Genomic DNA, 12713 nt, shown 5'->3' with positions numbered 1-12713 from the left:
ATATTAACTCCCCTCACACCACGCTCTTGCTCATTCCACACTCCCCATTCAGTACAGTCCTTCCAGTTTATTGAATAATGCCTAGGAAGATGGATGCATAAATTCAAATTGTTGCCAAACAACACCAAGAACTGATTGATAGCACCCAATTATTGGTGCTAATTGGATTGTTATTCAATTAAATTGCATATGTAATTTTGAGCTCCATTTATTGAGTTTGAGGGTTATTGAAGACATTTTATAATGATCACTGTTAATTTTGGCATGGGCTAACTATAAAATCCTATCCTTGTTTAATACAGGATTAGTTGGGGGTAGTATAAATCTATTTATTAAATACAACCACTCCAAACAGACCATTTATAAATGATGGCACAAACATTTTCAGTATATTTGAAAGAGATGACATAATTGCAGAAGATTTCTTCTTAGATATCTAGTGAATGAACTAGGCAATCACAGCAATACAAAAATATAAAGCTCATAAAATGGGATGTTTGCAGTCCAAAACAAACCATGGGTGCCTCAGAGTTCCCATATTTGGTGTCATTAATGTAAATGGCTCTCTAATGAGTTATTGTAAAATAAATTCCACAGATTTAGGTATTTGTGGAACTTGGCATGTATGACATCAACATCAAGGTTTATTTCAAAGCAGCGATAATGTAGAATTGTTAAAATAACAAAAAGGATTACAGCTAGGGCTTCTGTTTTTAGGTACATGCAAATGTAAGTGCTTATTTTTTAGCTAATTAGGGGTACTTTGAGGTAACTCAAAATTGATGTTTACCACTGTTTTCATGGTACCGTTTCAGTCGCATTCAAATACCATGCATCCCACTGCTTATTTCAAAACAACAATGTGTATTGTGCTTTCAAGAAGGCATAGGGATAAACTGCAGGATACAGCAGTTATAGCCTTAAATGAAGACATGGGGGAACCTGCACAGAGTGATAACTATAGCACTAAACATCTTATTGGGCGTATTGGCGAGGACATTTTTGTTTGTGTCTGATGTAACCTATTATGTTACTATGTAATTGTAATATTCAGGGTTTTTTTTTCTATAATTACATTTACTTTGAAATAAAAATATTTATCATTTTGTTGATGCTGATATTCAAAAGATTACATTTTGAATTTTCATTCCACAAACTGATTAGGTTTGTCTAGAAAACTTGTCAAGACAAAATGTAACTAGTTAAATATATGTGGGTGTGGGCCATATGCATAGTTTGGAACAGGCAAGTGGAGCATTTTCCCCCAAATTCTGCAGAATATAAGGAAGAGAAGGGAAGGGGTGTCTTTCTTCTTCCTCCCCACATGTTCCAGCATCTCTCCATCTCTTCCTTTTTGTCCCCTACTCTATCCTGTTGCTTTGGGGGAGAGACTAGCAGAATGTTTCCCCCTCATGCCTCCCCAACTGTGGTCCCCCCACCTCTCTAAACCCTCCTTCCCTTCCCCCTTCACTTGAAGCTCTTGTATTCTCATCACAGCTGCAGTGATGAAATGACAGGGAACAGGCCGTGGCGTCTCTATGCTGAAATGCTCTGCAACATTCTGCCAGTCTCCCCCCCCCCCCCCCACAGCAACAGGAAGGGTGCATCAGAGGGCAAAAGAATGGCAAAGTGCTGCAGAGTGCTTCAGTGCAGAGGCTCCATAGTCCTTTCCCTGTCATTTAATTGCTGAGATTTGTAGCCATGGCAAGCATAAACGAGATTTGAGGGGAGAAGGAAGCGGGGAGACCATGATGCTGGGATATTGTAGGGTGGAAGGGATTCTGACACTTGGGTTGAAAGAAGAATGCTGGTAATGGGAGAAGAAGGCTAACTAGTAGAAGCTGGAGCTGGGAGTTGAATTGGAAGAAGGGTCTAAAGATAGAGGAGAAGGGGATGTGGAGGAAGGGTGCAGATGTGGTGGAGGAGTAACAAGGAAGAAGAGTGCAGGATCTGAGGTGGCAAGGGAATTTGAAGAAGGAGGTGAACACGGAGGATCAGAGAAATGGATGCTGGGTGCAGGAAGAAGGTAATAAAGTAGATGGGGTAGATGGACAGATGCTGAGCAAGTGGGTATAGAGGAAGATGAGAAAATGGATGCTAGGGATGTGAGAGAGGCATGGATAATGTATGCAAGACGAGGGTAAAAAAAGGAAGGAAGAAAGTATTTGAAGGATGTAGGAGAGGGTGGAAATGAAGAAGTAAATGGGGTATTGAGCCTGGATAAGGAGGTAAGACATAAGAAAGAAAATAGGGATGGAGAGGGGATAGGTGACAGGAAAGGAACTGGGTTTGATGAGGGAACGTGAGGCAGAGGCAGATGAGCTTTGAGAGACGATGAGTATGGAGGATGGAAATGGAGTACTACTACTACTACTACTATTAAACATTTCTATAGCGCTACTAGACTTATGCAGCGCTGTACAAATTAACATGGAAAAGACAGTCCCTGCTCAACAGAGCTTACAATCTAAATTGGACAGACAAACAGACAGCTAGGGGTGGGGAAATTGCAGTGGTAGGGGTAATAAGTGAGGGTGTTGAGTAAGAGTCAAGGTTAGGAGTCGAAAGCAGTAGCAAAGAGGTGGGCTTTAAGCCTAGACTTGAAGACAGCCAGAGACTAGAAATGTGTCTGAAAGATGGTCACAAAAAGCTGGCAGAGGAAGTGGATGAAGGCTGAGGACTGGAAAGGTGAGAAGGAGAAATAGCATGTCATAGCTATAGCTAAAAAGGCAGATGAGAGGAATTGAAAACAAAAAAAAGGATGAAAAATGAACATCAATGCCACAGAAGTAAGGGAAGACAACAGGGAGAATGGAAAAAGAAAACTGAAAATGTAATTGAGATCCTGGAAAAGGACTTAGGAGGAAAAAAAACAAGCAAAAGTAGAAGAGAGTGGCAAGAACTAATCCAACTGCAAAAATAAAATGATTAGACAAAGGTACAATACATTTATTTTCAAAATTTAGAGAATGAAATGGTAGCTTTGAAAATGTACATTTCTTGCATTTTGTTCAGTACAGGATGAATTGTATTTCTGCTTCTCTGTCTTCAGTGTTCCACTGCTCATGAGATCCTATTTGTGTATGTGTGTGTGTGTGTGTGGGGGGGGGGGGGGGGGGGGTACTGTTACCTCTAAACTGAGTGGGAGTCCTTCACCTATAGACCCGCCAGTGGGTTGTGCTGTTTATCACATTTTCAATAATGAAGGTCAGGCAAGCACTTCAGGACTCCAGGGATCCTGACTGTCCCTAGTGGTTGAAAACATAATACTGAAGCACCACCCCCAGTGGTGTGCTGGTAAATTTTTCACAACAGGCTCTCTCCCCGGTCCAACTCTGCGCCCCCCCCCCCTGTCCACCTCTACGCCCCCCCCCCCTTAATTGCAGAGCTGGCTATACCCAGGGAGAGAGCCGGGGGGGGGGGGGGGGGGGGTCATGCATTACTCTCTCCGGGAATTTTTTTTTTAATGCTTCCAGGTTCCAATCTAATTCAAGTTTAACGTGGGATAAAATGCCATAAATAAGTAAATAAATAGATAGAAAACTCTGAGCATTGAGAACCTGATTCCCATAACATGATGTCTGTTTTAGAAGCCCATTACCAGGAGAAAAAAAAATGTCTGCATCAATAACAGGGTTAAATGTCATAAATAAGTAATTAAATAAATAAATAGATAGAAATTCTGAATGTTGAGCACCTGATCCTTATAATATGACATCTGTTTTAATGGCCCTTTACCAGTAGAAAAAAAGATCTCTGCACAAATATAATACATGCTAGGGTGTCCCTATAACCAGCCCCTCTAAATGACACACTGATTATGATTTATAACAAATTACTACTCTATGAAAAGTTATTCCATTACTATACTTATCTGACCTCTGTGTACATCTGTATGCTGCCAAAGCTGGCATGTTTGAAAATATAAGTGAGATTGAATTAAAATGCTACCAACAATAAAGAACGACAACATGGATGCAGTACCTGATTCTTATAACATGATATCTGTTTTAGTGGCCCTTTACCAAGAGAAAGAAATCTCTGCACAGATATAATACATGCAAGAAGGTGTCCCTATAACCAGCCCCTCCAAATGACAGAGTGATTACCATTTATAACAAGTTACTACTCTACCTATGAAAAGTTATCCTCTGTTTACATCCGTGTGCTGCACAAGCTGGCATGTTTGAAAATATGAGATGAAATTAAAATGCTACCAACAATAAAGAACGACAACGTAGATGCAGCAGCTCATAAGTTTGCTTGATTTTGTTTTGGGTTTAACAGCAGAGCAGGAAGGGGAATAAGACTAAACTCTAAACATCCTCAATTTCTTTGTTTCATGCAGTGCCTGGTCTACCTGGAGCCTTGTCTCTGCCCAGTGTACAGCCCCGCTGATGCAACTTCCTGTGGGTGGGATCCGGCAGAGAAAAGGTTCCGGGTTGGTCAGGCAGTGGTGAGGTGGGATGATGAGGTATGCTGGGGCCGGGGGAGGAGGGAGAGAGGAGGAGAAAAAAAACAGATGCTTGTGTGCTGGCTGCCTGACTCTAACAACTGGCTCGCAAAAATCAGTAAAGTTTAACAACAGGCTCCTGCGAGCCGGTGCAAGCCGGCTCCAGCACACCGCTGACCACCCCCCCACTGGCATCATTGCAGTTCAAGGACTCCTACTCATCTTAGTGGGAACATTGAGGGGGGTTGTTCAATTTCATTTTTAATTTGCATGTTTGTTTCAAATTCATGGGTCTCATTCTTTATTCATTAATGGTCTGTATTTTCCATGTGTAACCTAAGTGAGGGATTCTGTTAATAAATGGATTATGCATAGGAATCTGTGGCAATACATCATTCCCTTTTCCCAATTGGAAATGCATTGATGTTCTAAAATATTTGTAGTGCTGGATGTCACTCGACCGAATGGCATTTTGATCTCCTCGCTCTCTACCACTGTAGCTAAAATCCCTTTTAAAGTGCATATTATTTAGTCCAAGAGGGTTTCAGTGCTCTATAAATGTAGTGTAAACATTTCTCAACATTTATCTTTGAAGCTATTCTCATCTGCTTAACGGAGCTGCCCGTTTCACTTGATGCTTCATCAGGAGCTGCTTCCAAAGAATTGCTGTTTGTACTAGCACCAACTTTGGACATGACGACTTACGCCTTCTGAAACTTTGTGTAAATTCTCAAGCCCAAATCCACTTGGGCGCAAATCCAAGTATTCTTTAACACTGCGCCTAATTTCTTGGAATGCCCCAACCCACCCATGCTCCTCCCATGGCCACACCACCTTTTGAGTTGCACGCTATAAATTTTAAGTGTGGATGTTATAGAATAGTGATTAGGCCAGATGTGTGTGAAAATCCAAATTGATATCAATTAACTCCAATTATTGATTGTTGACACCTCATTAAATGGATGGCAAAAATAAAACTACGTGGAAAAATGAAAAAAAAAAAAAAGATACCCACATAAAAGGTGCAGAAAAATAGTGCTGAGGAGAAGATCAAGCAGATGTGGCATCCATGCTCCATGGGAAAAAATGAAACTGAGGGTCCTATGCTCATGCGTCGAGTGGGATGGCACCCATGCATGCACAATGGGACCGCTGCCAAAAACCTCTTAAAGATACAGTGTGCCGGTCAGCATCCATCGGGATGACATCACCCAAGTGGAAGGATACTACTGTTCTGCTTGTCTTCAGAACAATTTTTATGGGAATTCATTTTTCTTACACTTAAAGCAGATCATAGTTAAACCTGATTTCTACATATTGGTCATGAGGAGTAAAGTCTAGTATGAAATACTAAATAAGTTGAAAGATATGAGGGAACAACCATATAGAATTTTAAACGCTAAGCAAAGTAATATGAATTCAATCCTTAGAAATGGACAACCAATGTAAAGATCTAAGCAATGGGGTAACACTTTCAGATCTCTTCTTATATAAGCTAATATTGTCAGCGGTATTTTGAATTAGTTAGAGGTCCATTTGAAAAATGTTTGGTTGATGCTAATTCATGGCCAGGTAGCATGACCTTTTATTTTATTCATGTCAGTTTCCAATCCTACTCCAAACCTAAATACCCCCAGGGAATGTCTCTCTTCACTCCAACTAAAAGTACATGCACTGTGAACCCTTGTATGTGCTTTTCCATCAATTTATCTTGATAAATCACTGTATATGTGGGTAGACAACCTTAAAATTTGTTCCTCCCCATAATATTACAAATATTTTGTTTTTCCTTAACGTTTATGGATTGCGAAACAACCTTGGAAGTATTGTGTCAACTGGAGTTGAGTTTATCCCCCTCAGTAAGATATATTATGGAGAAACAAGTTATACCGTTTTTACATATCATTTATTTCTTAATAAGATATCCCATAATTAGTCATGATAAATCATATTGTAGGGTTTTAAAATTCAGCAACCTATATAACAAAGCTTGTACTGTTATGCTGAGATGTCAGTCCCCTGTAGTGCCTCTTAATTAATCATTTTGAGTGCCAGAAATACATTAGTGGACATTATAACATGAATCAAAAATGTGCTCTCCTACCTTTGCTCCTGGTAATGACACCACAGATGTTGTGAGGGTTATTGCATGCACCAGTGAGTAGAGATTAGTGAATATTTACTAGCTAAATTAATTTTAATGAAAACATGTTTGCCAATGTGGAGGCCTGGCATTTGTATTCTAAGGTCAGGAACAAAATGATCTAAATAATTTAAGTATTTCAAAACATCAACAAATGAGCTACCGGTAAGTATTTCTATTTTGGGGTATGTTACATGGAAAATGTATCCCTCTATTTCCAGTTCACTCTATTTATTTATTTAAAAACTTTATATACCTAGTCAAGATTGTGTTTTGAGGAATGCCGTATGGAAAATGTATTCCTCTATTTAAAGTTTGCTCTATTTATTTTATTTTGTTTCACGTTATTTAAAATTTTATATACCCTCTTCTTAGGAAATCCCAGTTAAGGAGATGTACATAATCACATAATATCAATAACAAATAAAAAATCATAGGGCTCATTTTACAAAGCCGCGGCAGTGATTCAATTCCTATGGGCTCCGTCGCATTTGCCGTGCAGGAATCACTATCGTGGCTTTGTAAAAGGAGCCCGTAGTTATTTATAAAAGACTAGTCATAGGGAAAAGTTATTGTTTAATCTTTTTCTAAATATTAATAAAAGAATATCCATTTCAAACTCTTATTCCACTAATCTGGCACTGATACTCCCAAAATCTTCCCACCTCCAAGTCTCTTATTTCATCACATTGTTATCAAGATTGATTAACTGATTATTTTGCAGATCTGCTGGGAGCATACCAGTGTTTTCACTCATACAATGCTTTAGTTGTTTGATTTTTCAACACTTTAAAAATCAATATTACTAATTTGAAATTATGCTATTCCCTAATTGAATGCAAATGTAAATCCCTTAATAATGGTAAAGCATTATCCTTTCTTCCATGGCCTGTTGAATACTTGGTTACCATGTTCTGAGTAACCTGTAATCTTCTGATTCAGAGGCCCTTTTACTATGCGGTGGTAAAAAGGGGTCCTGAGGTGTCCTCAGCGTGTGGATTTGCAATGTGCTAAGACCCCTTTTACTGCAACGGGGTTTTTGTGAAAAAAATGGAAATGGCTGTTTGGTAAGTATATACTTGTCGGGCACCTATTTCCTGGAGGAGCTTTAGCAGGTGATAAGGCTCCCGTGCTAACCCAGCAGTAACTGGGCAGCTATTACTGCTGGATAAGTCCCCAGCGGAAAAAATGTTTCCCAGTGCAACAGAAATGGCGCGCAGTGGGGGTAGTGAGCTGATGGTAGTGCCAGATTGACACACGACAATGTGGTGGTAGCTCTACTGACACTTTGTAAAACAGCCCCTTAATTTGTCAGCTAATCCAACATACAAACCATGACAATATTGAGGGGCTAATAACCACAGCTTGAACAAGAGATCTTGATACAGTAGTATCTAAAAATGAGCACATTGCATTACGTTGGTTCCTGTATTCCGCAACTACCTATAGAGTTCAGAGTGGATCACAGGAAAGAAAAAAAAAAACAGGCAAACTCAGAACAGAGCATAATCAAAATACAAAACAATGCCATAAAAACTAATCTTAGCATATATTGACCCACTGTTTGAGAAACCTGTTGCTGACCAATTCCATCTTTCTTCAGAAAAACTCCCAAAACAAAGAAAGGGTTGATTGCTGAGCTTGACCATCACCATCAAGAAGCTCAAAAAACTGACCATTGTCTGCATAGGCATAAAATGATAACCCAAATTGCCGCCCTAAAATAGCTGCTCATGTAGTCACTATTTAAGCACTGAATTTTGAGAGTTTTCTGCCAATGAATGACATTGGAGTCTAACCGGGCAACAGCATAGCTAGCCAGTATAATGCTATGTGGTTACAAAAATGTGTTGCCACTGATTTCTGAGGTCTTTTTTCCCCCTATTTTGTCAGTTAAGCATTACCTTCTTGACTGAATGGGTGAACTTTAAGAACTAGTCTGAAAACCATTACTCATCACACTTAACAGGGACATTTTTGCAACTTTCTTAAAGATGGTTTTCTCATGCCACTAAAGAGAAAGATTTAATAATCCATGGACAATGGACTACAACAAAATTAGTAAGAGAAATTTGTTTACAGCAGATCCACTCTATATACTATTGTGCTATTAAGGTGGGTACTTATTAAGGTGCTGTAAAACTGTGATCAACCTTGCAAGCAGTGTTATTTTACTACCTCAGGAGCATCAAGATGCCGAGCTGCAGGCCCAGTGGTCCCAGGCTGCTTCTTAAGTGGACTGGATGGGAGTATGTCCTCAAAAAACCTACCTATCAAATCCCAGGGGGTGCAATGGAGTTAGAGAGGAGTGATCCCCAGTCACTCCTACCTATTCTGGAGTTGCATTCAAAATGACACCGTTGACTCCTAGTGGTAGTCTTATGATACTCCCACTTTAAAAAAAAGTGGCCTGGGAGCAAATTTGTGGCTCAGTACTCATGGGACAATAATATACTGCCAGCATTTTTCTAGTTGTATTTTTGCAGGAATAGAATGGCTTATGGTATTCACCAACAGCACATTATTCCATTCACACAGTAATGTGCTGTTTTGCTTGCATTTTCATGCTTTGCATCTCATCACTATACATCCTATGGTATGGAATATTGATATGAATTTCCCTCTGGAAGTTACAGCATACACTGACACCAAGTCATCTTTATTCAAGGTTGATTTTCCAGTGACAACTCCAGACTATCTTTAATCTACCTATGTCTCATTCATCTTCCCTTGTACCTTATCCATGGATGTAGAAAAAGCATTTGACAGGGTCAAGTGCAGTTATGTGTTTAAAATTATGTATTGATTCAGGTTCAGGGAACAGTTTATAAAGAGTGTGTGACCACTATATACCAAAAAAGCAATTCTATAAGCATACAGTGTATGGTCATATATGGGAGCAGTAATACCACAATTTTACCACCAGAGGTCTCAGTGGCTATATTGGACTCAGGCAGCCAGAAGGTGTGAATGAGTAATAAAGACCTCAGAAGTCAGCGCAGCACATTTTGGGTCAAGGGGTGAGCCCATAATAGCTTTAGAGGGAATCTCTTGGGGATACCCCCAAATGTTGTGCTAATGCTTACATGTGGGGGCCTCCGGGGGCTGGGGTTCACCCTGGTGATGGTTGTCAGGGGTCAGTATGATGGCAGAGGCAGGGGTTTGACTGCTGTCTGAGGTCAGGTTCTGGGGCATTTGACTGCTGTCATGGGTCAGGTGATGGTGGGGGCAATAGGGTTGACTATTGGGGGCAGGTGATGGCAAGAGGGGGGGTTGACTGTTGTCCAGAGTTGAGTGATGGTTGAGGAGGTTCTGAAATGGTGTCCATGAAGGATGAGAAAGTATACATTGGGGTAGGGCTGCAATGGGGGAGAATGTGCCGATGCTGGGACTGGGGAGCAACAATTTTAGAAAGCTACTCCCACATCTATGTGGGGATGAGAAGTAATTCTTTTGTTAACCACATCCAGATTTCTAGATGAGGAGGGGCTGAGACATTCAGACTTGCTCCTATTTTACATTTGTAGAACTTCTTGTAAAATTGTAAGGGAATTGCACATATTCTGATTTGGACACTGGAATTCCCCCCTTCCACACCTTACATTTTAATCATTTTAGCTTTCCTACAACTGCACATAGATGTATGCAGTAGAATTTGTTCTAAGAAAGTTTAAGCAAGCAAATCAGTAACATTTTATTAGTTTGTTAAAACAGGACTTAATATGCAATAAAATAAATTTAATGGAGAGTGCACTAGAACTTTTCTTCAATAATGTAGCATCACTAATAATGTGGATCATCTTCTTGAAGTGGCCTTCTGGCAATCTCCCTAGAACTTTGCAGTAGATTTCTTTGTGAGAATCAGTTCTTGCAATCCAGCCAATTCACCTTTGGATTTATTACCTCCTCCCTGCGCTGGTTAGTGATTCTATCAAGCGTCTAGCTTGACACAGTTCCCATTTTTGTAATTCCATTTTTCCACTTTGTATCTTATAGTTGTTTTTCTGAAGGTCAGAGTATGAAGGTTTAATATGTCTCTCTTGCATAGTCCCACCCAAGGTTATCCCTGCTTTGTTCATCTCAGCTCTAATTGCATTTCTACTTTTGTAGCCTTACACATTGTGTTTTCCTCTTTCCTATTCAATATGTAGACAATGTACAAAAAACTAATATTTATGCTAGCTGTCGTGACATTTTCCATGCTAATTTACCCAAAATATAAATCTTTTTAGCAGAAGGGATTTCAATTCCTCCCTGACCTCATACCACAACTCCCCCCCTAAAGAATATTCCAGGCTCTCCTTCCATCGGCATCACAACGTTCTCTTATAGGCATTCTCTCCCTATTTCCACCCTGGCAATACACAATCCTTTCCAAAAGCTATGTCAAAAACAATCATCCCTGCAGAATGAACACATTCATCTCAAGAGGAATTAAATTCTGGAATTCGTTGCAAGAGAATGTAGTAAAAACAGTTAGCTTAGCAGGGTTTAAAAAAGGTTTGGCTAGCTTCCTTAGGGCCCCTTTTACCAAGCTGCAGCAAAAGTGGGCTGGCACTGGCATCGGCGCTTGTTTTACAGGGGCACCAAGGCCCCATTTTACCACAGCTGGTAAAAGGGAACGTCTCGCTTTCCTGCAGGAAATGGCTGAGTGACAAGTAAAGCACTTGCCATGCGGCCATTTTGGGGGCAGCCCTTACTGCCACCCATTGAAGTGGCTCCCACACTAGCCTGGAATTAACCGGGCAGCGCACGGCACTACCCAATTACCGCCGGGTACAATCTGGTGCTACAAAACCAAATACATTTTTGTAGCACCGGAAATGACGGCATGGTAAGAGTGGGAAATATCATCGGGCTGCTGCAATAGCCTGGTGGTACTTCCGTTACAGCGAGCGGTAAGCCTATGTTGGGCTTACCGCAACTTAGTGAATGGAGCCCTAGAAGAAAAGTCCATAAGCCATTATTAAGATGTATTTGGGGAAATTCACCACTTATTTCTAGGATAAGCAGTATAAAATGTATTCTACTGTTTTGGGTTCTTGTCAGGTACTTGTAACCTGGATTGGTCACTGTTGTAAACAGGATGCTGGGTTTGATGGACCTTCGGTCTGTCCCAGTATGGTAATACTTATTTTGTTATGCTAGTTCTTCACCTGCAGGAAAAACTACAGAAACATCTTGCTAGCAAGGCTTATGAACTTATGCTGTTAATGCTTCACTGTGTATGAAGCAGCATAAAGTTTGATGCATACAGCGGTGTTGAGTAGCCTAGCAGTTAGAGCAATGGATTGAAAAGCAGAAAAGTCAGAGTTCAAATCATACAAATGTTCCTAGTGACCTTGGACAAGTCACTTAGGAGCTCTTTTACAAAGGCGCCAAAACGTGACCTGTGCTAACGTGGGCATGTGTATTGGACACGCGCTGGACCATTTCACCACAGCGTCTGGAAAAAAAGTGGGTTTTGGGGCTGGGAAATGGACGTGAGGCAAAATTTAAGCTAGCGCGGGTCTCTTTATGGCCTGAGCCCTTAATGCCACCCATTGACTTAGCAGTAAGGGCTCAAGCGTTATCTATATGGTAACCGTCCAGCACGCGCCAACTGGCAATTACAACTGGATATGTCCCTGAAGGTAGAAAATAGAAAAAATATTTTCTACCATGTATTTTTGGTGCACGCCAAACTTGGAATTACCGCCAAGCGCACGCGCTAGCCTTGTGGTAATGATGATTTGATGCACACTGCACACGCATAGGCCCTCATGCGCCTTCGTAAAAGGGCCCCTTAAATCTCCATTGCCTTATAAGCCTTCTTGGAATAGGAATATACTTACTGTATTTTAATGTAATTTGCCTTGAAAAGGTTCAAGCTAAATTTAAATAGCAGAATGGAGGTGTACCCTAGTGGTTAGCACATCAGGCTTGACTTCAAGGGGTGCTCGGTTGAAATCCCACTACTGCTCCTTGTGATCTTGGGTGAGTCATCTAACCTCTATTACCTCAGGTACAAAATTAGACTGTGAGCCTTCCAAGGACAGGAACATACCTAGCATTCCTGAATGTAACTGACCTTGAGCGGCACCTGAAAAAGGTGTGAGCAAAATCCAAATAAATAAA

Source organism: Microcaecilia unicolor, chromosome 7 (genome assembly GCF_901765095.1).
Source record: "Microcaecilia unicolor chromosome 7, aMicUni1.1, whole genome shotgun sequence".
Taxonomy (NCBI): domain Eukaryota; kingdom Metazoa; phylum Chordata; class Amphibia; order Gymnophiona; family Siphonopidae; genus Microcaecilia; species Microcaecilia unicolor.
This window is presented reverse-complemented; position numbering follows the sequence as displayed.